The following is a 14,374-nucleotide window of genomic DNA, read 5'->3' as shown; positions in this document are numbered from 1 at the left end:
ATTACAGAAGGGAGCAGTTGATTCCACAACCAAAACCTCACCCAACATAAGAACCTTAGAACATAGAGAAGTACATCGGAGAGAGGAAAAGCTCAAGAGACAAATGGACAATTCAGTTGTGATGTGTTTTTAGTTTTCTTTTTTTTTCACTAATGTGACATCAGTGACATAAAGACGTGTCTGTCTGTTGGGGAGTATACTACATACTGTCAGTGCTTCACCATATCCCTCAGATCCCTTTTTCAAATTGTTATGCATGCCAGCTTCAAATAAGCGTTCACAAGATTCCAACACCTGTCCCCGCTTCTCTTTGCCAGAAAGCTTGGCTCGGGATGCTGGCGACTGGTTTGCCTACTCAGGAGAGACAGAAGTTCTGAGAATGTGCATTCCTTTGAAGGCAACCCAGAATGAATGATTGATTAGTGTGAAAGCATAAATACTCCAGCTCCCTAAGTGTTAATGAAGACAGCTCCAAGATGTAAGGTAAACTGAAAGATCACGGCAGTGAGCGCTGACAAAAACATTTAAGTAGAATCTGTGCTTCTTACAAAACACCGCCCTAAATGAGGCTACATTTCTGACAGTGTGCATTGCATATCATACTTAGACCTGAGTCACTTGATCTAGGAAAAGACCCTTCTCATCCAGAGTTAGAGGAGGCTGAGGGACAGCCTGTACCCAGACAAGCCAGCAAGAACAGAGAGCAATTGCTGTGGGAAAAGTGCACCATTCACCTCTGTTGTAAAATGCTGTCTTTTCCTTTCAAGTGTGTATAAAATCATAGGTCTGGAAATCAGACATGGCCTTTTAAAAAATAATCTTCTCAATCTCCTGGAGTCTTCTTTTTTTGCCTCCACTAAATAGTTATTAAGCATCTATTGTATGCCAGTTACTCTCCTCAGCAGCGTTGAGATAACCAGACAGACACCACAGACACTGCCCTCACTGGATTTATATTGTGTGAGGATCAGCCATGCATAAATAGGCAACTGCTTTATGTGCAGTAAATGTTCTAACAGGTTAAGTGAAAGGTGCTGTGGGGGCACATACAGAGGCACCTAGTCTTAATGGGAAAAGGGAGAAATGGGTATTTATGTTACAAATCTCTAAGAAATTTATTATAACTGACAAAATATCTTATGTGCTTCACAAAGCCCTATATTCCTGTCCTCCAATTTGAAGGATGCCAAAACTGTGGTAAAATTAATGAGATGAAGTCTTAGTGGATAAGGTTTATGTATCCAGAGAGAAAAACAAGAAGAAAAGATATATGTACAATGCCCTTTCACTGTCATCCTAGTAAGAGAGGCAAGTAAAGAGAAGAAAATAATGTAAACTATGCTTAAAGAATCAGGGTGATTACTTTTTATGAGCTATCATATAGCCTTACTAGTACAATGTGTCTGGCAAAGAGTAGACATTTCATAAAGGTATTAATCTATTGTTGGGAGTTTAAATTGGAATGAATTCACTGGGAAAGAAATATCAAATTCAAAACATCATGCCGTTTGATGCTACAGTTTCCTGTGGAGAATCTATCCTGAGGAAATCGCCATAAATCTAGCCAGAGATTTTTTACACAAAGGTGATAGTCACAGTATTATTTATACTAATGAAACATTGGAGGATTTGAAACAGGACAAAAATGTTACAAAGTATGATACAGTCATATGAAATCATATGTAGCAAAACTCTAAAGAATAATAACAATGAAAAACTCATGACAATAACACGTGGAAACATTTTGTAACATAAAATATAAAGTATAATCCTACTGAAAGAAAATGCTTCAAAATGAGAACCTTTCCTGATCTTTGCTTAGTAGTCATAAGGGTAAATTTCTTTCTTAACAATTTTATTACTTTCCAAATTCCTAAAAAAGTTTGTATTACTTCAAGACTCAGAAAAGAAAATGATCATAACTGTTATTTTTTTCATTAATAGACTTTTTAAAACAGTTTTAGGCTTACAGAAAATTGAACAGATGGTTCAGAGATTCCATATACCCCTTCGTCCTCATTCACAGTTTTCTTTATTAATACCTTGCCATTAGTGAGGTGTATACTTATTACAATATATGAGCCAACATTAATACACTATTATTAAATAAAATCCATAGTTTACATTAGGTTTCATTCTTTCTGTTGTACGGTTCTCTGGGCTTTGATAAATGCACAGTGTCATGTATCTACCATTACAGTATCATCAGAGTAGTTTCACTGCCCTAAGATTATTCTGTGCTCCACCCAGTCATCCCTCTCTCCTTCCCCCATGGCAACCACTGATCTTTTTGCTGTTTCTATAGTTTTTCCTTTTCCAGAATGATTTCCCATTGGAGTCATTCAATATGTAACCTGTTCACATTGGCTTCTTTCACCAAGCAATATGCATTAAAGGTCCCGCAATGTCTTTTCATGACTTGATAGTTCATTTCTTTTTATAACCACATAATATCCATTGTATGGATGTACCATTGTTTGTTTATGCATTTGTCTTTTGAAGGACATCTTGGTTGATTCCTTCAACCCAAGGGTTTTTTTGCAATTATGAATATAGCTGCTATAAACATTCTTATGCAGGATTTTATGTAGACATAAATTTCCAATTCATTTGGGTAAATAACTAAAGTGTGATTACTGAATCAAATGGAAAGATTGCCAAAGTAGCTGTACCATTTTGCACTCCCACTAGCAATGAATGAGAGTTCTTCTAGGTCCCCATCCTCACTAGCATATGGTATTGTCAGGTTTTTTTGGATTTTAGCCATTCTAATAGGTGTGTAGTAGTATCTTGGTGTCATTTTAATTTGCTATTCCTTAATGATGTATAATGTTGAACAACTTTTCAAACAGTTGTTTTCCGTGTGTATATCTTCTTGGGTGAGGTGTCTGTTCAGAATTTTGCCCATTTTAAAAAATCGGGTTGTTTGTTTTCTTATTGTTGACTTTTAAGATTTCTTTGTATATTTTGTATATAAGTACTTTATTAGATGTGTGGTTTGCAAATATTTTTCTTAGTCTGTGACTTGTCTGGGGTTTTTTTTAAGTATCTTTTGAAAAGCAGTTTTTAATTTTAATGAAATCCAGTGTATCAGTTTTTTCTTTCATAGATTGTGCTTTTGGTATTTTATCTAAAAGCTCTTTGACTAAACCTAAGGCCACTTAGAATTTCTCTGTATTATCTTCTATAATAAGATGTACAGTTTTGCATTTCACATTTAGGTCTGTGGTCCATTTTGAGTTAATTTTTGTGAGAGGTGTAAGGTCCATGTCTAGATTCAATTTTTTTCATGTGGATGTGAATACCATTTGTTGAAAAGAATGCTTTCACCATTGAATTGCCTTTTGTCAAAAGAGCCATTGACTATATTTGTGTAGATCTATTTCTGGGCTCTCTAGTGTGTTCCATTGATCTATTTGTCTATACTTTCACCAGTAGCATTCTGTCTTAAGTATTATAGCTTTATAGTAAGTCCTGAAGTTGGGTAGGGTCAATCTTCTGACTTCCCTCTTCTTCTTCAGTATTGTGTTTGCTATTCTGAGTCTTTTCCCTTTCCATACAAACTTTAGAATCAGCTTGTTGATATCCACAAAATAAGTTGCTGGGATTTGGGTTGTGATTGTATTGAATCTATAGATCAACTTGGGAAGAGTTGACACCTTAATGATGTTTAGTCTTCCTATATATGAAGATAGTATATCTCCATTTATTTACATCTTCTTTCTGATTTCAAAATCAGAGTTTCGTATTTTTCCTTATGGAGATCTTATACATATTTTATTAGATTTATTCCTAGGCACTTTTTTGCTTTGATGCTAATGTAAATGATACTGTGTTTTTAATTTTAAGTCACAATGGTTCATTACTGGTATATATGAAATCAATTTACTTTTGTATCTTAACCTTGTATTCTGCAACCTTGTTATAATTGCTATATAGTTCCAGGAGTTTTTAATGTCAGTACACTGGGATTTTCTACATGGACAATCATGTCAGTCACAAACAAAGAGTTTCATTTCTTCTTTACCAATCTGTATACCTTTTTTTTTTCTTGTCTTATTGCATAGCTAGGACTTCCAGCATGATGTTGAATAGAATTGGTGAGAAGAGACATCTTTGCTTTGTTCCAGTCTTAGGGGGAAAGCATTTACTTTCTCACCATTAAATATTATGTTAGCTGTAGGTTTTTTGTAGAGGTTCTTCATCAAGTTGAGGAAGTTTTCCTTTATCCCTAGTTTGCTGGGCATTTTTATTATGAATTGGTGTAGGATTTTGTCAAATGCTTTTTGTGCATCTATTGATGAGATCATATGATTTTTCTTCTTTATCCTGTTGATGTGATGGATTACATCATTTGAGTTTTGAATGTTGATCATTCTTGTATATCTTAAATGAATACAACTTGGTCATGGTAATTATTTTTACACATTGTTGGATTCAAGTTACTAACATTTTGTTGAGGAGCTTTGCATTTATAATAAAGAGAGATTGATCTGTAGGTTTCCTTTCTCATAATGTTTTTGTCTGGTTTTTGTGTTAGGGAAATGCTGGCCTCATAGAAAGAGTTGCAAAGTGTTTTCTCTTCATCTATTTTCTGGGAGATAGAATTCACCAGTGAAACCATTTGGGCCTGATAATTTCTGTTTTTGAAGGTTATTAATTGTTTTTGTTATTTATTTATTTATTTATTTATTTAGGGCTGTGTTGGGTCTTCGTTTCTGTGTGAGGGCTTTCTCTAGTTGTGGCAAGCGGGGGCCACTCTTCATCACGGTGCGCGGGCCTCTCACCATCGCGGCCTCTCTTGTTGCGGAGCACAGGCTCCAGACGCGCAGGCTCAGTAGTTGTGGCTCACGGGCCTACTTGCTCCGCGGCATGTGGGATCTTCCCAGACCAGGGCTTGAACCCGTGTCCCCTGCATTGGCAGGCAGATTCTCAACCACTGCGCCACCAGGGAAGCCCTAAGGTTATTAATTGTTGATTCCATTTCCTTAATAGATAAAGCCCTATTCAGGTTATCTGTTACTCAGTGTGTGAATTTTGGCAGATTGTGTCTTTTAAGGAATTGGTCTATTTCATCCAAGTTATAGAATTTGCAGGCATAGAGTTCATGGGATTAATAGTTGGCCCCTCTTTTATTTCTGTTATTAGTGATTCTTGTCTTCTCTGTTTTCTTCTTGGTGAAACTGGCTAAAGGCTTATCAATTTTATTGATCTTTTCAAAGAACCAATTTTTAGTTTTGTTGATTTTCTCTAATATTCCTCTGTTTTCAACTTCACTGACTTCTCTAATTTCTTTTCTTTTCTCTCTTTTTTTTTTTTTGAGCCACACTGCATGGCTTGTTAGTTCCCTGACTAGGGATTGAACCCAGGCCCTCGGCAGTGACAGCTCAGAGTCCTAACCACCAGACCGCCAGGGAATTCCCTGACTTCTCTAATTTTTATTATTTCCTTTCTTCTGTTTGCTGTAGATTTGTATTGCTTTTCTTTTTCCTAGTTTCCTAAGATGGAAGCTTGGATTACTGATTTTGGATCTTTCTTCTTTTATGATATATGCATTCACTACTATAAATTTCCTTCTTTGCATTGCTTTTACTGCATCCCACAAATTTTAATAAGTTATATTATCATTTTTATTTAATTAAAAATATTTTTTAATTTTTCTTGAGACTTCTTTGACTCATGTGCTGTTTAGAAGTGTATTGTTTAATCTCAAAATACTTATGAATGTTTCTCCTATTTTTGTATTGTTGATTTCTGTTGAATTCCATTGTGGTCTGAGAGCATATTTTGTGTGATTTCTATTTTTTTTAATTTGCTCAGGTGTGTTTCATGGTCCAGAATGTGGTCTGTCTTGGTAAATGTTGCATATGAGCTTGAGAAGAATGTGTATTCTGCTGTTGTTGGATGAAGTGTTCTAGAAATGTCGGTTAGATCAAGTTGATTGATAGTGTTGTTCAGTATGACTATATTTTACTGATTTTCTGGCTTCTGCATCTGTCAATTACTGATAGAGGGGTGTTGAAGTCTCTGGCTATAATAGTGGATTCATCTCTTTCTCCTACCAGTTACATCAGTTTTTGCCTCACATTTTTTGGTGCCTTGTTTTCTGGTATGTACACTTAAGAATTCTTATGTCTTCTTGGAGAATTGACCCCTTTATTATTATGTAATGCCTTCTTTATCCTTGATAATTTTCCTTGTTCAGAAATCTGATGTGTCTTAAATTAATATAGATAAGCTGGCTTTCTTTTGATTAGTGTTAGCATGGTATATCTTACTCCATCCCTTTACTTTTAATCTGTGTCTTTATATTTAAAGTGGGTTGTTTATAGACTGCATATCACTGGGTCTTTTATTTTACCTATCCTGTCAGTCTCTTTCTTTTAATTGGTGCATTTAGACTATTCATATTTAAAGTAATTATTGATATAGTTGAATTCATGCCTGCAATATTTGAATGTTTTCTATTTGCTGCACTTGTTCTTTTTTACTTTCCATTATCATTCTACCTTCTCTAGTTTTAATTGAACTTATATTATTCCATTTTCTCCTCTCTTAGCATATCAATTATACTTCTTTTTGTATTTTTGATGATTGCCCCAGAATTTGAATTGTACCTTTATAACTAATCTAAGTTTACTTTCAAATAACACTATATCACTTCATGGGTATAGAAGGTACCTTATAACAGAGTATTCCCAATTCCTCTTTCTCATCCGTTATGACATTGCTGTCATTCATTTCACCTATCCATAACCATGGTTACCTCATTACCCATTACATTGGTGCTATTATCATTTGAACAAATATTTATCTATTAGATCAGCTAAGAATTTAAAAGTTTTATTTTACCTATATTTATTCCTCCTCTAAAGCTCATCCTTTTTTATGTAGATCTCAGTTTCTGACATATTTTCTTCTCTAAAGAACTCCTTTAACATTCTTGCAAGGCAGGTCTACTGGCAACAAATTCAGTTTTTGTTTTTCTGAGAAGGATAATTTTACTGAATAAAAAATCTAGATTGGTGGGATTTTTTTCTTTCAATACTTAAATACATCACTCCACTCTCCTCTTGCATGGTTTCTAAAGAGAAGTATTTTGTACTTCTTATCCATGTATCTCTATAGGTAAGGTAGGTATTTTTCCTCTGGCTTCTTTCAAGGTTTTCTCTTTGTCTGGTTTTCTGCCATTTGAATGTAATATGGCTAAGTATAGATTTTTTGGTATTTATCATGCTTGGTTTCACTGAGTTCCTACATCTGTAGTTTCATGTCTGTAATTAATTTTAGAAAATTCTCAGCTGTTATTTCAATTTTTTCTTTGGTTCCTTTTTTCTTCTCTGGTATTCTCATTATGTATATGTTATACCTTTTATAATTGTCCCATGGTTATTGGATATTCTGCTCCATATTTTTCATTCTTTTTTTCTCTTTACATTTCAGTTTGGGAGATTTCTATTGACATTTCTTCAAGATCACTGATTCTTTCCTCTACCATGCCCAGTCGGTTAGTGAGCCCATCAAAGACATTTTTCATTTTTGTCACAGTGTTTTGATTTCTAACATTTCCCTTTGATTCTTTCTTAGAGTTTCCATCTCTCTGTTTACATTACCCACTGTTCTTGCTTATTTTTAGAATCTTTAGCACATTAAACATAATTTTTTAAAATTCCTTGTCTGAGAATTCTGACATCTCTGCTATACCTGAGTCTGGTACTTTTGGTTGCTTTGTCTCATCAGACTTTGTTTTATATTGCCCTTCAGTGTATCTTGCTATTTTTTTGTCAAAAGACAGGCATGATGTTTTGGGTAATAGGAACTGAGGTAAATAGGATTTTAGTGTGAGGTTTTATGTTTATCTGGCTAGGATTTATGCTGTGTTTACTGTTTGCTATAGCTGTAGGTGTCTGAGGCTTCAGTTTTCTCTAGTGTCATTTTTTCCCCCCTTTTGTCTTTTGATTTCCCTGGAAACTCTTTCTCAATTAGAGTCTGAGTCTTGCAGTTCTTTCAGCTCTATAGCCTGTTATAAAGAAGACTTGTTGGGACAGGAAGACTAAAGGGAACAGGAGGATCAGGAGTTGGGTATTTCCCACCTCCAACATAGTTTAGGTTCTGGTAAAGTAGTTTCCCTTAAGGGCAGACAGAGAACAGAAAGCCCTGAGTGTGTTTTAAGATGATTACTCCACCCCCACCCCCACCCAAAGCTGGAGGAGATTTTCCCTGAGAACCTGGTGGTGTTCCTGGAGGTAAAATCCACAAAAGTGTTGGTGCTTCACTAAGACTGAGTCTCCAAGAGCTTTTACATTTCGAGATAGTCCATAATCATCCTCCAGCAATTCATCAGTTACTGTTTAAGTGTTACTACCAATACAGGTATACCAGCTCCAGCAGCTTCTGCTCTAAGTAAACTGTGATTCTGTATTCTCAACTCTCTCTCCAGTTTTCTGGGAGTCAGTTTGTCCTGTGACCCCAATTCTCTTTTGGATCTAAGATGAGTTGTTAACTTTTCAGTTTGTTCAGATTTTTTCTTATTGTGAGAATGACTATGATAGCTTCCAAGCTCTTTACCTCTTGGAACTGAAACCGACCTTTTTTTTTTTTTTAATAGATAAATGAGCAAATATATAAAAGTTTGTTGAATTGAAAGTGCTTGCCATTCTAGCACCTTACGTATTCAATGGCTCTGCCCCGACTACAGCAACAAGCAAACAAAGGTACAGTTAGTCAAACCATGGGGTAGGGACAGAAAATCAAGAGAATTTAAAATGTTATCAGAACTGAAGCTACCATGAGTTTGCTGTGTTGCCTCTTCTTTTCTCTCTTTCCTACTCACACCCTGTCCCTTGTCTCTTCTGTATTTGATTCCTCTTCTTCTTGCCCAGCAATGTCCTCTGCTCACTCCCTCTTTAAACCATTTCTTTTTTTTAATACATTTATTTATTCATTCATTTATTTATTTATTTTTGGCTGTGTTGGGTCTTCGTTGCTGCTTGCAGCCTTCTCTAGTTGTGGCGAGTGGGGGCAACTCTTTGTTGCAGTGCGCGGGCTTCTCATTGCGGTGGCTTCTCTTGTTGTGGAGCATGGGCTCTAGGCGTGTGGGCTTCAGTAGTTGTGGCACGTGGGCTCTAGAGCACAGGCTCAGTAGTTGTGGCACATGGGCTTAGTTGCTCCTCGGCATGTGGAATCTTCCTGGACCAGGGCTCAAACTTGTGTCCCCTGCGTTGGCAAGTGGATTCTTAACCACTGCACCACCAGGGAAGTCCCTAAACCATTTCTATTGGAAGATACACCTTTAAATGCCCTTTTATAGAATTTTAAAACAAAAAAGGGGTCTCTAAATATATATAGGTAAATATGTAAATAAATATAAATAGATATAGAGATATGCTTGTATATACCTATACCATTTCTAGGATTAGTTACATCTAAGGCAACAACAGAGACATGGAAGAACTAAAGGGAAAGAAAAGCTTATTTTTACTATATTCTTTTTTGTACTGTTTAATTTTTTACTATGTATATGTATGCTCTTGAAAAAAAATTACATTTAAATGGAAGTTAATCACCCACTCTTAATCGTTGCTATCTAAAAACAAACAAACAAGCTACAGCAAACATCATATTCAGGAGCAAAAACCTGAATGCTTTTACCCTAAGGTCATAAACAAGACAGAGATATCCATTATTTTTACCTCTACTCATCATTGTATTGGATATCTTAGTGCAATGAGGAAAATAAAAGATCATTAAGACGATTAATCCTGCCTTTATTTGCAGATGGCATGATTGTGTATATAGAAATACAAAAAAAAAGATTTCCTATTTCCTCTTTTGTTAAAGTAATAATTAGAATTAATAAACAAAAGTATCAAGGTTACTGGGTACAAAATCAATATGTAAGAATCAATTGTATTTTAAATACTAGTAAAAAATGATTGAAAATTAAATTTTAATAATTCATTTGAAGTAGCAAAAGATATCAAATTCCTAGGGATAAATATAATGTCAGCTTCAAAACAAGACAAGAATGTCTTTTCTTAACACTTCCAGGGAACATTGTACTGGTAGGATATACCACCTTGGCTCCAACCCTAATTCTCTCCATCTAGTCCCATAAAAACATTGTCACGTGATCATCAAATAGATCCATATAAAGCCAATACAATTTAAAGAGGAGAGATGGCCTTCTCCATAAATTATCCTAAAGCAATTTAATATCTTGAAAAAATACATGTATTCATGATATATAATATCATGAAAAAATAAACGTATTCCCTCATACCATACATAACTAATTTAAAATTGATAACATATATAAATATTAAAGGACAAACAATAAAGCTTTCAAAAGAAAACATAGGAATGTATTTGTAATTTTGTAATAAACAAAGATTAAATAGGACACAGCATTAACAGTATGATAAATTGAACTTCATTAAAATTAAAAGATCTATTACTATAAAACATTGCTAAGAATAGCCATGTGAATGGCCAAGCTATAGGCTGAGCAAATGTATATGTCTGAAAAACAACTCATATCCAGAATATGCTTTCTTAAAGCTCAAATTAATAATAATTTAAAAAGACTAACACACTATTTTTAAGTGGACAAAAGACTTGAACAGACACTTCACAAAGGTGATGTCTAAATTCTAAAGAATGTAGTAAGAAGTGCTCAAAATCATTATTTATTAGGGAAATGTAAAAAAAGACTAAAATGATAGTGCGCTACCACCCAAAAGAGTAGGTAAGATGAAAAGGACTGAAAATAACAAATGTTCAGAAGAAAGATGAGCATCCTTACCTGGAAACTACTGGGAGTGCAAATCAATTTAAATATCTTGGAAGACAGTTTATTAGTATTTAAGAAGCCTAGAAGTATGCCTATCCTGTGGCCCAGTAATCCACATCTAGCTATAGAACCAAGATAAATAAGTGTAAATTTTTTTAAAAAAAGCTACATGCTCAAGAATGTTCTTAGCAGTTTTTTTTGTTGTTGTTGTTTTGGGTTTTTTTGTTTTTTTTTTTGCGGTACGTGGGCCTCTCACTGTTGTGGCCTCTCCTGTTGCGGAGCACAGGCTCTGGACGCGCAGGCTCAGCGGCCACGGCTCACGGGCTCAGCCGCTCCGCGGCATGTGGGATCTTCCCAGACCAGGGCACGAACCCGTGTCCCCTGCATCGGCAGGTGGACTCCCAACCACTGCGCCACCAGGGAAGCCCTTCTTAGCAGTTTTACTAATAATATGCAGAAACTGAAAACATGCTAAATGTTTATTAAGAGGATCATTGAAAAATAAATTGCTCTATATTCATACAGTGGAATACTAAACAGCAATAACCAAGAGCAAAATACCTACACATACAATGTTATAGATGAATTTCACACTATACTTTGTATTGAGAGAAAGAAGCCAGAAATTTTTTTAAAAAGTAAATGTAATATTTAACATTTACTTGAAGCTCAAGACCGAGCAAAGTGAATCTGTAATGATAAAAGTAAGAATAGTAGGTATTTCCAGAAAGAGAGTGGGTAGTAATACTTACTGGGAAGAGGCAGACAAGAATATTCTGAAATGATAAAAATCTTCTCTACCTTGGTATAGGTGGTGGTTACATAGACTTATGTATGTGAAAAAATTAATTGAGCACTTAAAATTGGTGCACTTTGCTATATATAGCTTACACTCCAATTTAAATGGAGGTGGCATTGTTTTTTTACTTACCAATATTGTACTGATTCTCCATCACCCCCACTGTACCCTCAATCCATAAACATCCTGAATCAAGCTAATTGTCCCTCTGCCGTACAGTCTGAAAGCACAATCCTCCATTGCACGTTCATTCTTTTTATTACATCCTCATTGAACAGAACCATGTCAAAGGACAAAACTAAACGTGTATCCAAACTTTCCCTTTTTTTCTAATGGAACAGAACTTTTCTAAAAAAAGCTCAAAAGTCACAGTATCTTGCAAACAGGTCACATAGTGTTGCTTCTTATAATGTGTTCAGACTAAAAAAAAAAATGTTCTTCTGAGTCTTTATATAAAGCTGTACCTCCATTTGCCCAATGCTGTGAATATATGACCTGTCTTGAGACCACCATCTGTTTCCCTTATGCCCTACTATTAAAAGATCATAGCTATATGCAATGCCTTAAAGTACAACGGCATCTGCCTTCGTACTAACTGGTTGGTTGGTTGGTTGTTACTGCTCTAGTGTCTCCCTTCCACCCAAAGCTATCTATTGCTCAGTTACATCATTCAGACCCTTGAAGTGAGGCTCCAAGTTCTATCATATTAGTGTGGAAATAATGAGTGAAGTTCATATCCAACATCTTTAACTCCCTTAAATCTGTATACCTCTCCATTAGAAGGTCTAGTAAGTTAACCTGTGTCCTTAGAGCTCTGTACACCACCTCAGTGGGCACTATGCTTGATTCTGTATGGAACTTTATTTCATACCCAAAAATATTGAAACATTTTTTTTAATTTTGCCAAGACAAAATCACCAAATTTTTCACCTCCAACATTCTTACAAAAATATTCCAAAAATTAACCACTGAAAAGTTGCATGACATCACTGTAAATAGAATTAGGTTTCTTTAAATGCAAAAATAAAAACCTCTGAAATGAGGGACTTCCCGGGCAGTCCAGTGGCTAAGACTTTGTGCTCCCACTGCAGGGGGCACGAGTTCAACCCCTGGTCAGGGAGCTAAGATCACGCATGCCATGCTGTATGGCCAAAAAGAAAAAAGAAAAAAAAAATCACACACACACACACACACACACACACACACAAACCTTTGAAATGAAATCTTCCAAGGAAAAGATGGATCAAGAAAGCATGGCTAAAGGAAAGCAGAGCACAGTAGATTCAAATTGAAGGGCCTAGATTCCGATCCCACCTCTGGCACCAGGTACATGTGTGTCCATGGGCCACCTCAAAATATTTATGAGTCACCAGTGTGTAATGTGTCATATGAGGGGCTGGATTAAATCATTTCTTAGACCTATTTAAGAGTAACCCTCTATGACTGTGAAAACTGTTTTCATAAAACAAAGAATGATTGGAATAGTTAGGCTGGAGTAAGGAGTAGAGAAATATAATGCTTAAGAGCAAGTTAAAAATTTCCTTTAACTATAGGAGAACAAGCACTGGCTGGCATTTGTTTCCTTCACTGAAAAAAAAATTAAAAATTGATAAAGCTTTGGAGCTCCTTTCTCAATCATTTTCAAGAGAAGACTTTTCCGCCCAAGGTTTTCTTCAGGGCAACTTTGACGTCCTTACCCCTCAGGCTATAGATTAATGGGTTGAACAGGGGCACAACAGCAATATAGAATACGGAGGACACTTTCCCATGGCCAAGGGGTAAAATAGAAGGTGGTTTGAGGTACATAAAAGCTCCTAACCCAAAGAAAAGAGAAACCACAATTATATGGGAACTGCAGGTACTAAAGGCTTTGGATCAACCCTCTGTAAAGTTAATGTGGAGAATCTTAGAAAGAATAAAACCGTAAGAGATAAAAATGGCAACAATGGGCACCCCAATGCCAATGGTCACAACAAGAAAGACCACCAGTAAATTTTTGTAGGAGCTGTTGCAGGAGAGCTCAAGGAGGGGAATGGTGTCACACATAAAGTGATTGACAAGGTTTGTTAGCACAGAAGGTCATAAACATTATGTTTCCTATATGGGCCACAGCCCCAAACACTCCCATCCCACAGACCCCCCCCACAAAAGAAATAAACAAACCTGAGGAGACATGGTGACCATGTACACCAGTGTTTTACAGATGGCGACATAGCGATCATATACCATCGCTGACAGGATGTAGGATTCAGAAAATAAAAGAAACAGAAGAAAAAAACCTGAGTCATACAGCCTGCATAGGAGAAGATGTTCTTCTTTGAAACAAAACCCATCAGCATTTTAGGGGTGAGGGTAGTGGAGTAACTAAAATCCATGAAGGACAAGTTGAAGAGGGAAAAGTCCATGGGAATATGAAGGTGAGAATTCAGTCTAATCAAGGTTATCAACCCCAGGTTCCCCACCACAGTGACCATGTAGAAACTTAGAAACAGGAAGAAGAGGGGGATCTGGAGTTCTGGCTGGTCTGTTAAGCCTGAGAGGATAAACCCTGTCACAGGGGAGATGTTATCTGCAGCCATTCTCCTAGGAGAACCTGTGAGGGGAAAAGAAAAGAGTCACTGAATGAAACAGAGGCAACATATTATGGAAGTTATGGAGGTGAGATGGCGAAGAAAATAAAAGGAACATTTACTGAGCACTAATTATGGGATAGGCATTGATCTAAATGCTGTGTGGCATTTTGATTATCCCTATATGACAGATGAGGACATTGGACCCAAGTG

General features: G+C 36.0%; 1 protein-coding gene and 1 pseudogene across 2 annotated transcripts in view; both read right to left on the bottom strand.

The window, feature by feature from the left end:
* The window catches only part of LOC308620398 (olfactory receptor 8B8-like), a gene marked incomplete at its 3' end in the record, with an annotated part of 57,822 nt that overhangs the window by 19,736 nt on the left and 23,712 nt on the right, over positions 1-14,374 (bottom strand).
* LOC308620395 (olfactory receptor 8B12-like) lies at positions 13,223-14,170 on the bottom strand (annotated as a pseudogene). The gene has a single exon. The product of its transcript is annotated as an olfactory receptor 8B12-like (transcript).

The sequence above is a fragment of the Mesoplodon bidens genome, assembly GCF_964165515.1.
Source record: "Mesoplodon bidens genome assembly, chromosome: 7".
Classification (NCBI taxonomy): Eukaryota; Metazoa; Chordata; class Mammalia; order Artiodactyla; family Ziphiidae; genus Mesoplodon; species Mesoplodon bidens.
This window is presented reverse-complemented; position numbering and strand designations above follow the sequence as displayed.